This window comes from Simochromis diagramma, unplaced genomic scaffold, assembly GCF_900408965.1.
Source record: "Simochromis diagramma unplaced genomic scaffold, fSimDia1.1 OVJJ01000293.1, whole genome shotgun sequence".
NCBI lineage: Eukaryota > Metazoa > Chordata > Actinopteri > Cichliformes > Cichlidae > Simochromis > Simochromis diagramma.
In genome coordinates this window covers 2,114,008-2,126,821 of record NW_024386801.1, presented here as the reverse complement: position 1 = coordinate 2,126,821, position 12,814 = coordinate 2,114,008, and the positions used below count along the sequence as shown (strand labels likewise).

The 12,814-nt window shown below is 41.7% G+C and overlaps 1 protein-coding gene across 1 annotated transcript in view; it reads right to left on the bottom strand.

Moving 5' to 3' along the window:
- Window positions 1-12,814, bottom strand: part of tspan9a (tetraspanin 9a) — a 176,035-nt gene that overhangs the window by 123,678 nt on the left and 39,543 nt on the right. The window contains exon 2 of the mRNA XM_040025085.1: window positions 7,496-7,561. The gene's annotated coding sequence lies outside the window, so the exon portion shown is untranslated. The remainder of the gene's footprint in view (window positions 1-7,495; window positions 7,562-12,814) is intronic.

Genomic DNA, 12,814 nt, shown 5'->3' with positions numbered 1-12,814 from the left:
TGCTTCCTTTAAATACAACTAATACAGTAACCAGGTCAGCCTCCTTTTGTCGCAGACTGGTTCTGAGGTGAAAGGTTACCCCTGATCTCAGATCATCCCTGGCATTAGTGATGATATTCAACAGGATCACTAAAAACATCCCATCTGCCTATCTGCATGTGCTGTACGAAGCCCTCTGGGATTCAGAGCACAGTAGCTCCAAATCTACCCCCCCCCACACACACACACACACACACACACACACACACACACACACACACACACACACACACATACAAAGACAGTTCCAAAGCAGGGAGAGATTAAACCAGACATAGACCTATAACACCACATAATCTGTTGTTTAAAAGAATTTCAGCATATCAAATCAGGACAGTGTCAACATTCTCTCCAGGATGGAATTTGATAAAAAAGATTATATCAGCTAAACTGAATATTACATTTAGATACAATGATGATGCTTGTGCCAGCAAAAGGATAAATTTATGAATATGGTTTCTATTGTCAAAGGATTAGGGTGGATATGACAATCCGGAAAGGAAACAGGAAGGAAAAGGAACATGGAGTAAAAGCTTTTCATGTAGACTGGCCCGCAGCTACAGGGAAGTGACATGAATCATATTGTAAAGGATGAATGGTCACATGTTCTAGCAGACACACACAAATACACACACATGCCATTAGGCCTTGACAGAGGCCATGCCTGTCAAGGCCAGAAAAAAAATACCCTGGCTCATTGGGTTGAAATCTCACATTAATCCTTACTCAACCTTCCAGCCATTAAACACCACTCTGCATCACACACACATGCGCGCGCACATACACACATACACACATACACACAGACTCCGTGGCGACTGCCCCGTCACCTCACCATGGTGACACACAGATCTGTTTGGACACCATGCAATTTCTCCTCCTCCTCTTTCACAAACACACACAGCTACTCCTCTGCACTGCCATATACAGTCGTCTATAAAGTCATATAAAGCCCTCTGTGCCATAGTGAGATCGACTTTTAATGTGGCACAGAGGAACACAGGAGTAGATAAGCAGTCATCATTACAGTATTAAAGAAAACGCTGTTTCTTAATGATGTCTATTAGGAGGGAAACATCAACACACATTTGGACAAATGAGGAACAGGTTGCACTCTGAGAAGGTTTCATTTGGAAGATCTGATGACTGTCTCCTTTTTCCTCCCATTCGCTTCTTTTCCTGCACAGGGCTTCATGGTGCTGATACTGACTTTAGCTCCACATCGAGCTGATGTTATATCAACTGCAACTAATTAGGTTTCCAGTTATAATCTCTCAGCTGCCTAGCTCTGAATATACTTGATAGATTAGGTCTTGATATATATTTTGCTTAAGAGAAGTGGGATAAAACCAAGATGAAAGATTTTCACTTTTTTACTTTAAATTTTAATTAGCTTGTTTCAAGCACTTGCTTTTGTGATATTTTTTCACTAATGAGTTGATCTGCTTGCTTCTGTATCAAGATGTTGCTCGACTAATTGCTTTAGAGATGCCTCCTAAAAACTGGTCTCTATTCAACCCACATGTTTTTTCAAACACATTTTATGAGCAAGCACATTATAAAACCAAATTGTGATGAAGTGTAAAAATCATACTCAGTGATGGAGAAATAAAAATCTTGATTTTCACTCTGTTCGATGTGTCCCCCCAAAAAAGCTTCAGTGGGTTTTAAATAATGTTATAAGGTATACTGTGCTCTTCAATCAATGCTCATGTGTGTCTGTAACAAATAAGACTATTTGTGTCATCTCTGTTGATCCCTCAGTGGTTAGTGAAGCTCTTACAAAATGTTCTAGCTCATTTTAGGATTGTTTTCAGTCGATATCTCCCAGCGAGAGCTGGTTTTGATTCAGTAACTCGGTGTGTAAATGTGTTATATGCTTCAAAAGAAACTGACCTTTCGTTATTCTTTTTTTTCCCCCGCAAAAGCACAGATGTTATCTGGAAGAATTATTTTGCAGATACACAGCACATCCTTCATTACAGCTAATTAGATGATTAGGTAGAACAGCAGGAAACAAGAATTATAGACTGTCATGAGATGATATGTAAACTAAACTAGGTGCAAAGAATATAAAATACAAACTCCGTGTGATTATAGGCATGCAGGCTAATGCACATTCAGTTGTCTCATGAAGTGTTATTAGGATGGCGTATACAGTAGGAATATATTGAATTACAGTATACAGCCACATCCATCACTTGAAAAATCATTTACATGAGCTATGGAAAACAATGAGTCATGCAAAACACCTTAATCTTCCAAAACTGAACTAAAGTTAAACAGATCCTTCGTTCGTTTTGTTGACCAGCTTCCACGTTAGGGGGGGAAACAAAATATATAACAGGAAAGCACCAAAAAAAAAACCCCCACAGCGTACAGACAAAAGTGGTGGGTCACCTTCATATGACATCTACAGGAGCCGTTCAGCCACGCTTTGAAGCTTGCAGCACACAGTTCTGAGCTGATGTTAATGCCACAGGAGGTTTGAGATTCGGCAGTTACTGAGTCAGCAGACTGTTGGAAAATTTCTCATACTATGTGTCTTAGCAGCCAGTGTCTCAGTACTATAACTCTGTGTGGTCTTTGACTTCATGGCTGAGTTTCTGTGTTTCTTAAACACTTCCACTTTGCAATGATGCCACTCACACTTGACTGTAGAATATCTAGTAGGAGGGAAGACATTTCATGAACTGACAGCACAATCGAATTCAGCGAGCTCTTCGGGAAAAACATTCCTTCATAAATGTTTGCAGAGGAAGACTGCATAGGTGTTTGATAAATCTGGCAATAGGACTAAAAACTGTTGAATTTAAAGTCTTGTCAGCCCAGCGACAGACTGGCCAACTGTCCAGGGTGTACTTTGCCTCTCACCTGATGGAAACTGGGATAGGCCCAGTCCCCAGACCCTGCCCTGCCCTGGATGCATGGATGCATTTAAAGCCTGTTAGCTCTTCATCAAACCACCTTTAAATATTTAGTCAGCTCAAAGTTGATGTCACACCACAGAGGCACTTGATAAATGTCAGTTTGGGCATACATTGACATTTTGGAATGGGTTAGTTCATAATTGATATCACAACAGTAAAAAGCATTACGCTTAAGGATTCCACAACATGATGATTGTTTGCTGAAGTTTTAGCAGTGCCGAACGGATCGTATTTCTTGAACGTTTCCCTGTCCACAGTTCAGTTCAGTTCAGGTCAAGCATTTCACTGCATGTTCACTATATGTTGTACTGTGTATGTGACAAATAAAATTTGTATTTGTAGTTTAGAATAAAATTGACCTGCCAACTAATTCAATTTTAAACACCGTGATTTCTAGAAAAAGCTTTACTTCATTAAGAATAACGTGCCAGCTCAAATGGAACTAGTATCTCTTGTAACGCAGCCACACAACAGCTTACCAAAATTAAAGTGATTGTGCAAAGATATCAACTTTTAAACACTGATTTACATTCATCAGCTGAGCCCAGCACAAAATGCACTATGACGGTGCAGAGACGGGTCATTTGTCCATTAAAAGGGATAAAAAGGTAACAGATAAACAAATCCAAATGGGCCTCTGTCTATCCATTATGGGCACTCCTGCTTTACGAGTTGCAGCAGCTCCCACATTCTTAGGCTGCTGTCATGAAACGTTTAAACTGAAGGCACACAGAGACCCATCAGCGTGCTAAATGTGTGGTGGGAACAGATTTAGAAGATTTAGAGTAATGGAATAATCACCGTGAAGGAGCACGGCGGAGCGGAGTCATGCAAGACTAGTTGTGGCGACCTTGGATTTCGTCAATACAATCAGCGATGTCTATCTCTTACAAAACAAAACCCACACAGGGCTCGGTGCCTTTCAGACAACTTGAAATCAAAACTAATCCGAGTCACGATTATAATGGATAGATTTTATACCGGCGGCAAGCGAACACGGAGGGAGCCACAGAAAACAGAATTTAGGAAAAGATCAAAACAGCGCAGGGACTTAAAAGTCTTACGAAAGAAAAAGACACAAAAATGAGCTTAATACACACCCTTATCTCTCAACTGATATTGTAACCTTTGAAGTCATTTTACAGCCATTATGAACACAGCTGTGATATCTTCCACACATAATTATGGTTTATTATTTGTCCCTGGGGCAATGAGTAAATGTGTATTATGTGTATACGTGGCTATTGAAGTGCACGTAAATTAGTCGAGGTGTATCAGTGCTGTGCTCTGAGCACTGTGTAACTGTGCTGACACTTTGGTGAGACAGCGACAAAGTGTGCGTGTGGATGGATAAAGCATGTGGGTGGTCGCAAAGGTGAAAAGGTCAGGAGCTTAGGCTTGTCTTCACCCACGGGTCATTAAAGCAGATCTGTTTGTCTCAAGGAAAGACTGTGGAGGAGTGAATTGAGGGCAGCCTTAACACAGAACATAGCTGCAGAAATGGCAACAGACACACACACAGTAACATTCATATCTCTTATATCACAATTTTACCGTCTTCCTGCCGTTCTTCTCTCACTGTCTCGCCCGCCGTCATCACCACCCCCTTCTCCTCTCTATCTTTGAGTGGGATTTGTGATCTAAGATCGGTACGGCTGTAATGCCCTTCTCAGTGACTGACAGATGATACGGCCTGGCCTTTGGGCCCCAGCCGGAACGGCTGCAGATCAATACCCAAGCTGGCAGCCTGTCAGCATTCACAGAGCAATGTACACACACTCGACGCACACAAGCATTCACGTGCAAGGACAGCATCAAAGCCTGTTTGAATCGGATGGCATTTGCAGGAACAGGACCTGGATGTTTGCAGCACAGCAGGAGGGGACATTCCTAGGATGCAATACCTGGCCTACAGGAGCAGCATGGCTGCAGGATGACGGAGCGATGGATTCCCATGGCTCTTTTGGGTGGATATATTAAGCAGTCTGGATAGATGAACCAGCCAAACAAAGTAAACAGGTTGGAGAAACAACCAGGAAATGGTGTATCTGTTTATGTGACAGGGTGGCTCTTTAACCTTTGTGACTGACATCTTAGTATAGAGGTTTACAGATTTGCTTAGCAAGTGATGGGTTGGACCTGAACCACACAGAGACACAAATCCATCTGGGGTTGTGTCAGGAAGAGCATCCAGTGTAAAACTTTGCAAAATCAAAACATGCCGGAGTCCTACTGACAAGGTAGGAGTCGACAACAGCTTTTATTTGGAACGGACACTGTGACTTGAATAGTGACTGAAACCTTATGCTCTAGTGCCAGTTTACCTTTTTGGTAGAGCTCTACAAGTGGGGGGCGTGTGGTTTGAAAACAGAGTCCTGTTCTGATTTGAAAAGATCTGCAATTGGTCAACGTCTCCCGTGACAACGTACTTTAGCCATAATGGGCTTTTGTTGTCTATACCAGCTTTAACGTGTATTACATATGTAAACATCAGCACATAAACATTGAATCTTAATCTCAAGTTAGCATTAGTTTGTGTATTTATGTCACTAAAATTGAATTGAAAAGTTTTAGGATTTTTTTTTCTTTTTGCAGTTTTTCTTTTTTTTTTGCAAGCCTGTGATTAGTTTCCAGATCTGGCTGCACTCGAGCATAAATGACCAGAAAAATTAGAACTCACTCATCCTCGCTATTATTCTAATGGGCTTTAATACAGAATTGCAGCGAAAGCGTGTGAAAGTGAAAGTGAAGGCCGTGTAATATCAGCTGTCAGGTGAAAACTAAAGCATTTGCAGTTTTTCCCCATTTATATTCGTGTTACAGAGTGGATCATTATATCACATTAACAGCGTGTTCTACAATATAACATGAAACACAAGCACACACATGCAAACAGTTGCACATACATAAAAAATAAATGAAGGCTTTCAGTGAGTTAAACGAAAACCTCATCCTTTCTGAGTATATACAGTGACTCTGCTCACGTACTCCATTCTTCTAAACAGAACCAATGTACACCGACCTATGCAAATAAACTGTGTCCAAGAGGGAGTCTGTATTTCCATCTTTCTATTGTGCATTGCATCACCGATCCTTGCTATATAAATAAATATGAGAGACGTATAAATAATGCAGTCACAGATTTGACAGTCGGAGTAGCACCATCACCTCCACGCTCAACGTGTCTGCTAACTCCCACTCGCTCAACCTTGTTGTGATATATCGTCTTCCAGAGTCAATCAATAGCCAATTAAAGACATAAGGTCTCCGGTGGCCACGGGTGCATGTGGCGCTGTTTGACTATGGAGATAAATATGTAAATGGTTGACAGGCAGGATACCAAGTCAGTATGTTCCAATGAGAAGAACAGGGAGGCTAACAATAACACTCCTCACACAAACACACACATACACGTACGTGTGTGCAGCACTACAACTAAGGTGCAAACCCACTAACACTCATAGGGAACGAAAGGACTAGATCCCCTCAGGTTGTAAGATGTGCTGTCCTTATCCATTGATGCAACTTAATGATCTGCTAGCTGCAGGGTACATCATTCAGTCTCTCTCTCTCTCTCACACACACACACACACACACACACACACACACACACACACACTCTTCTGTATATACAATACAATAATAATGGATGTTAGTTCCATGAAATATATACACATCCTCCTGGTAATGGAAACGCTTCCAGAAACAATCTGAGGACGTGGCAGAGTACAGAGCAGCATTACTCTAGAATAAAGCTGTCTCCCACTCAGTTACAAACATATGAACACATGTGATCAAAGACCCTGCAGAATGCAAAGCCAGGATGCTCAGACTTCTGCGTAGCAGATGCACTGTCTGAGAAGAGCGTGATGTGCAACCCACAAAACCTTGACCCTTCAGGCCAAAACCTCCATGAACGATCTCCTGCTGTGGAACTTTACATGTCGATACTGGATCTCCTGAACACTCATCCCCTTGCATGAATAGCTCTGGAGCCTACTTCACTTTCTGCCCATCTCTGTGTCTCTCTGCATTCCTCCTTTTAAAGCTCTGCCACCACAGGCGCCGCCAAAGAGCCTGACAGTTCAGCCTCTCTTTGATCTCAAGGCACAGGTTATCTGTTGCCTGGCTAATTTTAGTTAGCCCCTTTAAGCTGGGATTCTCTTTGAAGCAAGGTGCAGGAGGGAGTTATCAGTGTGGCCCCTTCAGTTACACATAGATTCAACCTCACGACTTTCAGTTTCTACTGTAAGCTGGAAAAGATTATCAGCCTTGTTGTTGCATCTGGATTGCAATCAGCTCTGGGCATGGAGTTGATGACATTTAAGAAATGCAGATTTATGTGAGGTAAAAGCTTCGAAGTCTTTGTTTAATAAACAGAATATTACACAGGAGATGCTAAAGGAGGCGAGCTACTGAAACCACCTAGGAAATTAGAAGCTCTACATTTTATTTTGCTGCGAGTTTAACAGACTGTCGTAGGAGATGGAAGGTGGAGGTGCTACAGGTGAAAAAGGAAATCTTACCTTTCTGAGGAGGGTGAGAATTAGGAAAGGAGACAGACTGTGCTGCTGGCTGGGCAGGTCAAATATCTGTAAAAAAAAGAAAAAGTGAGTCAGGTTTGTATTCCTTACCTCGTTTTTACTCAAGCCAATGAATTGAAATGTCCCATGCAAACAAACTCATTCAAATAATAAAACACATATTTAAGAAAAAAAGAAAAGGAAAAAAACTTTTCTTGCATCTGCCTAACCAGCCTGGAGTTGTTATTAAATCTGAAGAGGGTTGACAACACAACCTCAGGGAGCGTGTGTTTACAGCAGGCTACTCAGGAGCACACTCCAGTTGTTGCTCTGTGATTTTATAGAATAGCGGACCAGCTGGCCTAAGACTCACTTAAATGAGTGAGCCCTAGGCAGGTGACCTTGAAAGACCTGACAGAACACAGTTTCTCAATCTGAACCTCAAACTAAATGGGAGAAGCATGTCAAGGTGAGTGGACAAGTCTTAAAAGTAAATGTGCCTGCCCGTGTTATACGAACGCAACTACTGAATACACCTCTCAGCGCTATGTTTGTCTACCGCACTACTGAGATCAAACACAAAAAACACACACGCACACAAAGCTGAAAAGCCAAAGGAAGGTACACAGAATATCAAAGCGCTTGCACTCCAGTGTGAATGATGGTCCTCCGTGAGCACCTTCAGGTAAGAGGAGCAGCAGGCGTCTGCAATCTGATTTAGCGCATCAATCTCACACAAGAGGGGTCACTTTTCTTCCCACAGGATGACTTACGGGGGCACGGCTGCTATTTTCATTTCCATTTTTTTGAAGAATGGCAGCCAAAGTTTCCCTCTGTATGGTGTAAAAAGTACTGCATAAGCTCGATGAAGGACGATGACCCAGGCTATTGCCAATAGAACGTCTGTATGGCAATGCCGTGCTTTCTACAAACACACACAGACACAAATTGTAAGGATAGTTTGAGTTTTATCTCAGTCCACATAGACTTGGTTTGAAAGCTGCATGTTAAACATGTGGGTACTGTAGTCTGGAGATAAATTCATTCCTCAACAAGCATTATGCTGCCGGTGCAGCTTTTGAGTGGTTAGAAAGTTTGCACTAAGGAAATAAATACATGAAAAAAGCAATATGAGAAACAACATTAGCTTTAAGTAAGACGTAAGCAAAGACGTTCTTTATCTTCAGTTCTTTGGTGCGTGTACTTCTATTACTATTATATTATTATCATCACTTTTAATTCCATTTATTCTTGGAATAATTTTAAAAAAAAGTATCCAAAGTGGTTTTTGTGGCATGTCTGGTTTACAACATATTTGTGGGCACTGTTCATATACTGTTTGGCCACATAGGGCTTGCAGCCTTTGTAACAAAGCCCTATTAATCAGACTTAAAATCCACATATTATTTTGGGGTTAGACATACTTGGAATGGAATCTACAATATATCGTTACGACAGTGCTTTTCTGAGCCTATTTTTTTATTTCAGCACATTTATTGAATTAAAGATTTCAAGCCAAGGACAAGACTGAATGGACTGCCTTCAGGGTTGTCAATTTCTGTTGAAAGATGCAATGTCAAAAGGCCTAAGGTCAGGCAGAGAGTGAAAAGCACTGTGAGGCTGAGTGGGAAGGCAGAACAGCAGAAAAGAACACAAAGAAGTCAAGTGGTGACAGAGGAATAAGCATAACGTTAATATGTTACTGCGGCATCAGGACGGGGAAAGGATAAGAAACCAGTCAGATAACAAAACTGGATGTGCATACTGCTGTGAAGAACAACCCAAAGAGCAATGCAGCTCACAAAAACAGACAGTTTTGTTCCTCCCATTAGTGAGTTGAATTAATTAGGGCTCCAGTGACGCAAATAACAAATATAATTATGTCCCACCATTACTCCTCATCATTATAAGCTTGTCTCCTTCCTCTTCCCGGGAGACTGCGGACAGCCAACTGGACAAGCAACTTTAAAGATCATCCATGGAAAAAAAACCAAAGGAAAACAGGAAAGCTGTCAACATTCATTTAGTATAAAACTTGAAGAGCATTCCTACAGTGAGTCACGCTCAGGAGATAGATGTTGGTTTGTGGTCATCAGTGATCGTACAGCCAAGTTAGTTATGTTCCTATAGCTATAAACAGAGTGTCATTTGGCTTGAAATGTGATCACTCACCCTGTGAGTTATATTTACCATCTGTGGCCCTTTACAGTGTTTGTGTACGTATGCAGCATGTGGAGCATGTGAATACAAGTCAATATGCAAGATGTGTATCCTTCCAGCAATTGCTAAGGAAGAAGATTAGCTTGTAAAACATGCAGTACATGACATACCGTATCACCACTGTGGACACAGATAGCCCTTTCATAGCATTTAGACAAAATTCCTCAAGATCAGACAAGGAACAAAAAGTGACCCTGGTATTCTAACAAACGGCTCTCTGTCTGCTGAGGCAGATCAAGAACGACACTTTAAGTTCAGGTTAGGTCCTGGGAGGACGATATTTGGCCTTGCAGTGAGGATCACAAACCCAAACAACATTGTTTTGAATTAAAAAAAAAAAAACACAGGAAGAGGTGTTGAAAAGCCACTGCTTTGCTGTGTGTGGTAATGGATAATCATTTGTCTCATGGGTCTCATGAGTCCCGCAGCTGTGGCGCATTCAGAACTCACACAGCTGTGACTGAGGGACCGTTGGCCAGCGCTGGCACAAATCGGCGAGTGAGCTGTGGATGGCTTTACTCCCACTAAGGAAGACTAGTGCTTAAGTAATGCAGCACTGGTGGACAAGTCTAAAGTTACACTCTGAGTAGAGGTATTTTTAAAAAACTATTTAAGCAGTCACTAAACTGTAGCGTGAAGTGGTCTATTTCGGCTCTTTTGTGGGTAAAATTGTGCTTCAATGGATCGCGCCATCCTGCGTTTAACACCAAGTAAGGATTATGAAGAGCATGCAGCACAAAAATTGTCATCCATTTTTTTCTAAATGCATAAATTGAGACATTACAGCATTTAATCTCTGCTCCATGCGCATGTTCACTTTGGGACAGCAAGATCAAAATGACAAGATGCGGAAACTTGCACATCCGGGGAAGATGAAGGTATTGCTCCTTCATTTGCAGGCCTGACAGGCTATTGATTGTTCTTCAGCTAAGCCTTGAGGCTCAAGTCTTACCATTGTCTCACCTCCCTGCATGATCCCCCAACATAAACACACACATTTCCCCCCCCTCTATAGGATGTGTGCCCCTAACAGCTGTCCTTCCATATCTCTCTCTTTAGCTCACTTGCCTTCCTCCATCATTCCCTCACTCTATTTTCTTCCTAGAAAAAGTTTCTCAGGCTGAACCCCGTCCATAATAAGTGCTGGTCTGGCATAATCCTCCTCTATAACACTGTAGAGAAAACTTTACTTTCCAAATCCTTGACAGCTGCTTCAGTAAGGTCGGATGCTCAGACTCTTTTTACAATGTGGTCTTGCCTCGGTTGTGCCTTTTCATGCCATTGGTCACAGCAGGATGGACCATGACACAACCACACAGGAATGCTGAAAAGAATCCAAAGTAAATCCCTTTCGATGCAATTGCAGCTTGAATATATGAAAAACCAGGGATAGCCGACAAAAGCACACTATTCTTTGGCTACTAAAGGATGCAAAAATCAAAAATGGAACACAAGAAGGGTGTTGGGCCGAAGCATACAGCCCAACGTTACTCTGCAGTTCTTGTTCTGTACTGAACAGTACATATTTCAATCATAAATCTGCATCCTCTAAGGCTTAGAGGACTTGTCACAGGGAACTGCTGTGCAATTCAACACATTGGGTGGCTCAGCCAAGTTCTGATTGCGGGTTGATGTATGTGAAAGTTAAGTCAGGGGGGTGCAGTGGTAGAACTGTAGTCACTGGAGGGAAGCCAAAGTGTGTGGCACTGCTGAGTGATGAGATACACGCCTGGAGATTCCTGCAGAAGCTGAATTATAAGAGGCGGGATGGAATTCAACAGACAGCTTTAACCATGCAATTATTTTGTACAGTAACTAGTAGTGAAAAATGCTGTCAACACAGGTCTGCAGATCACATCTTTACCTGAAAATGAAAGATACAGGAAAATAAGTTTAGCCTGCTTCTAGCTCTAATTTACTTGTTTCCATTTAGCTTGATGATAACATGTCAAATTTGTGTTTTGTTTTCACCTTTGAGGGGAGCAGGCGTCTCCTTCAATTGTTCATTACTTTACTCTGAGTCATCATTTATCAGCTGTTCTTTAATAGGCAATTTGAATGACAATGACCAGACCGCCGCTACACTTTCTTTCCATATTCATAACGATGCCGCGTTCAACACAGCACAACCCGTGCACACCACACACAAAGAGTATGCTCTCACAGGCAGGAAGAGCCTTAGAGGTCAGCTGTTTGCCAAGGTGCAAGATGTGCTGGTAAAGAAGAGTTATGACAGCTCGGCTCCATCCCATCAGCCACACTGTCAACTAACACAGCATCATTTATACGTAAAAGCCTCACAGTTGAACACACAGCAGCATGGGTGGGCAAATTACCGCCACGGCTACACCACTTTACCACTCACGCTTCAAAGAGATGACTGTAGAACGGGCCACAAATTGAGCTGATATGAAGTATGAGCTACTGCCAAACTTGCATAATATATCTGGTCAGCGTGATCTCTGTGCGTGTTTACGTTTGCATGCACACTCCTTCAAAAAGTCTGGGACTAAGAAGGACGGGGCCAAACGAGGTTGGATTACAATTCAATTAAACCTTTAAAAACGCTATATTGTTTTACATTTCCCCCTAACAAAAAAGCACAAAAGCAAGAGATTTGCATGTGAACTCAAGTCAGCAAATATATATTTCACAGATATATTTATAAGGAATAAAAATTCCTTTCCTATTTTCCTAAAAGTTTCCTCGTATAAGACAAAACTACACTTTTTTTTTTTTTAAAAGTTTCCAACTGAAATGCAGTGCTTCATTGGAAAACATGACACGCAAAGCATTAACACCAGTTAGAAGAAGAGGGGAATACTGTAAGAAGACCCTTAGGCTTGCTGTGATTATCAATAGTTAGGTTCTTTTTGTGAGAAAAAACAAAACCAGTCTCCAAACATTAAGGCTGACCCATACACCCTGCAGCAAGGTTTTGCTTTATCATCAAGACAGCAAGAGCTACTTATGTGCTCAGAGCTTCTGATTTTTCCTTTTTTTGGTCCGTGGCCATGGAGGCAAACCAATTGATACATCTGCCCTGAAACAACACTCTCTTCTTAAACCTATAAAAAATATATTTCTGTTTGGACAGTGTCA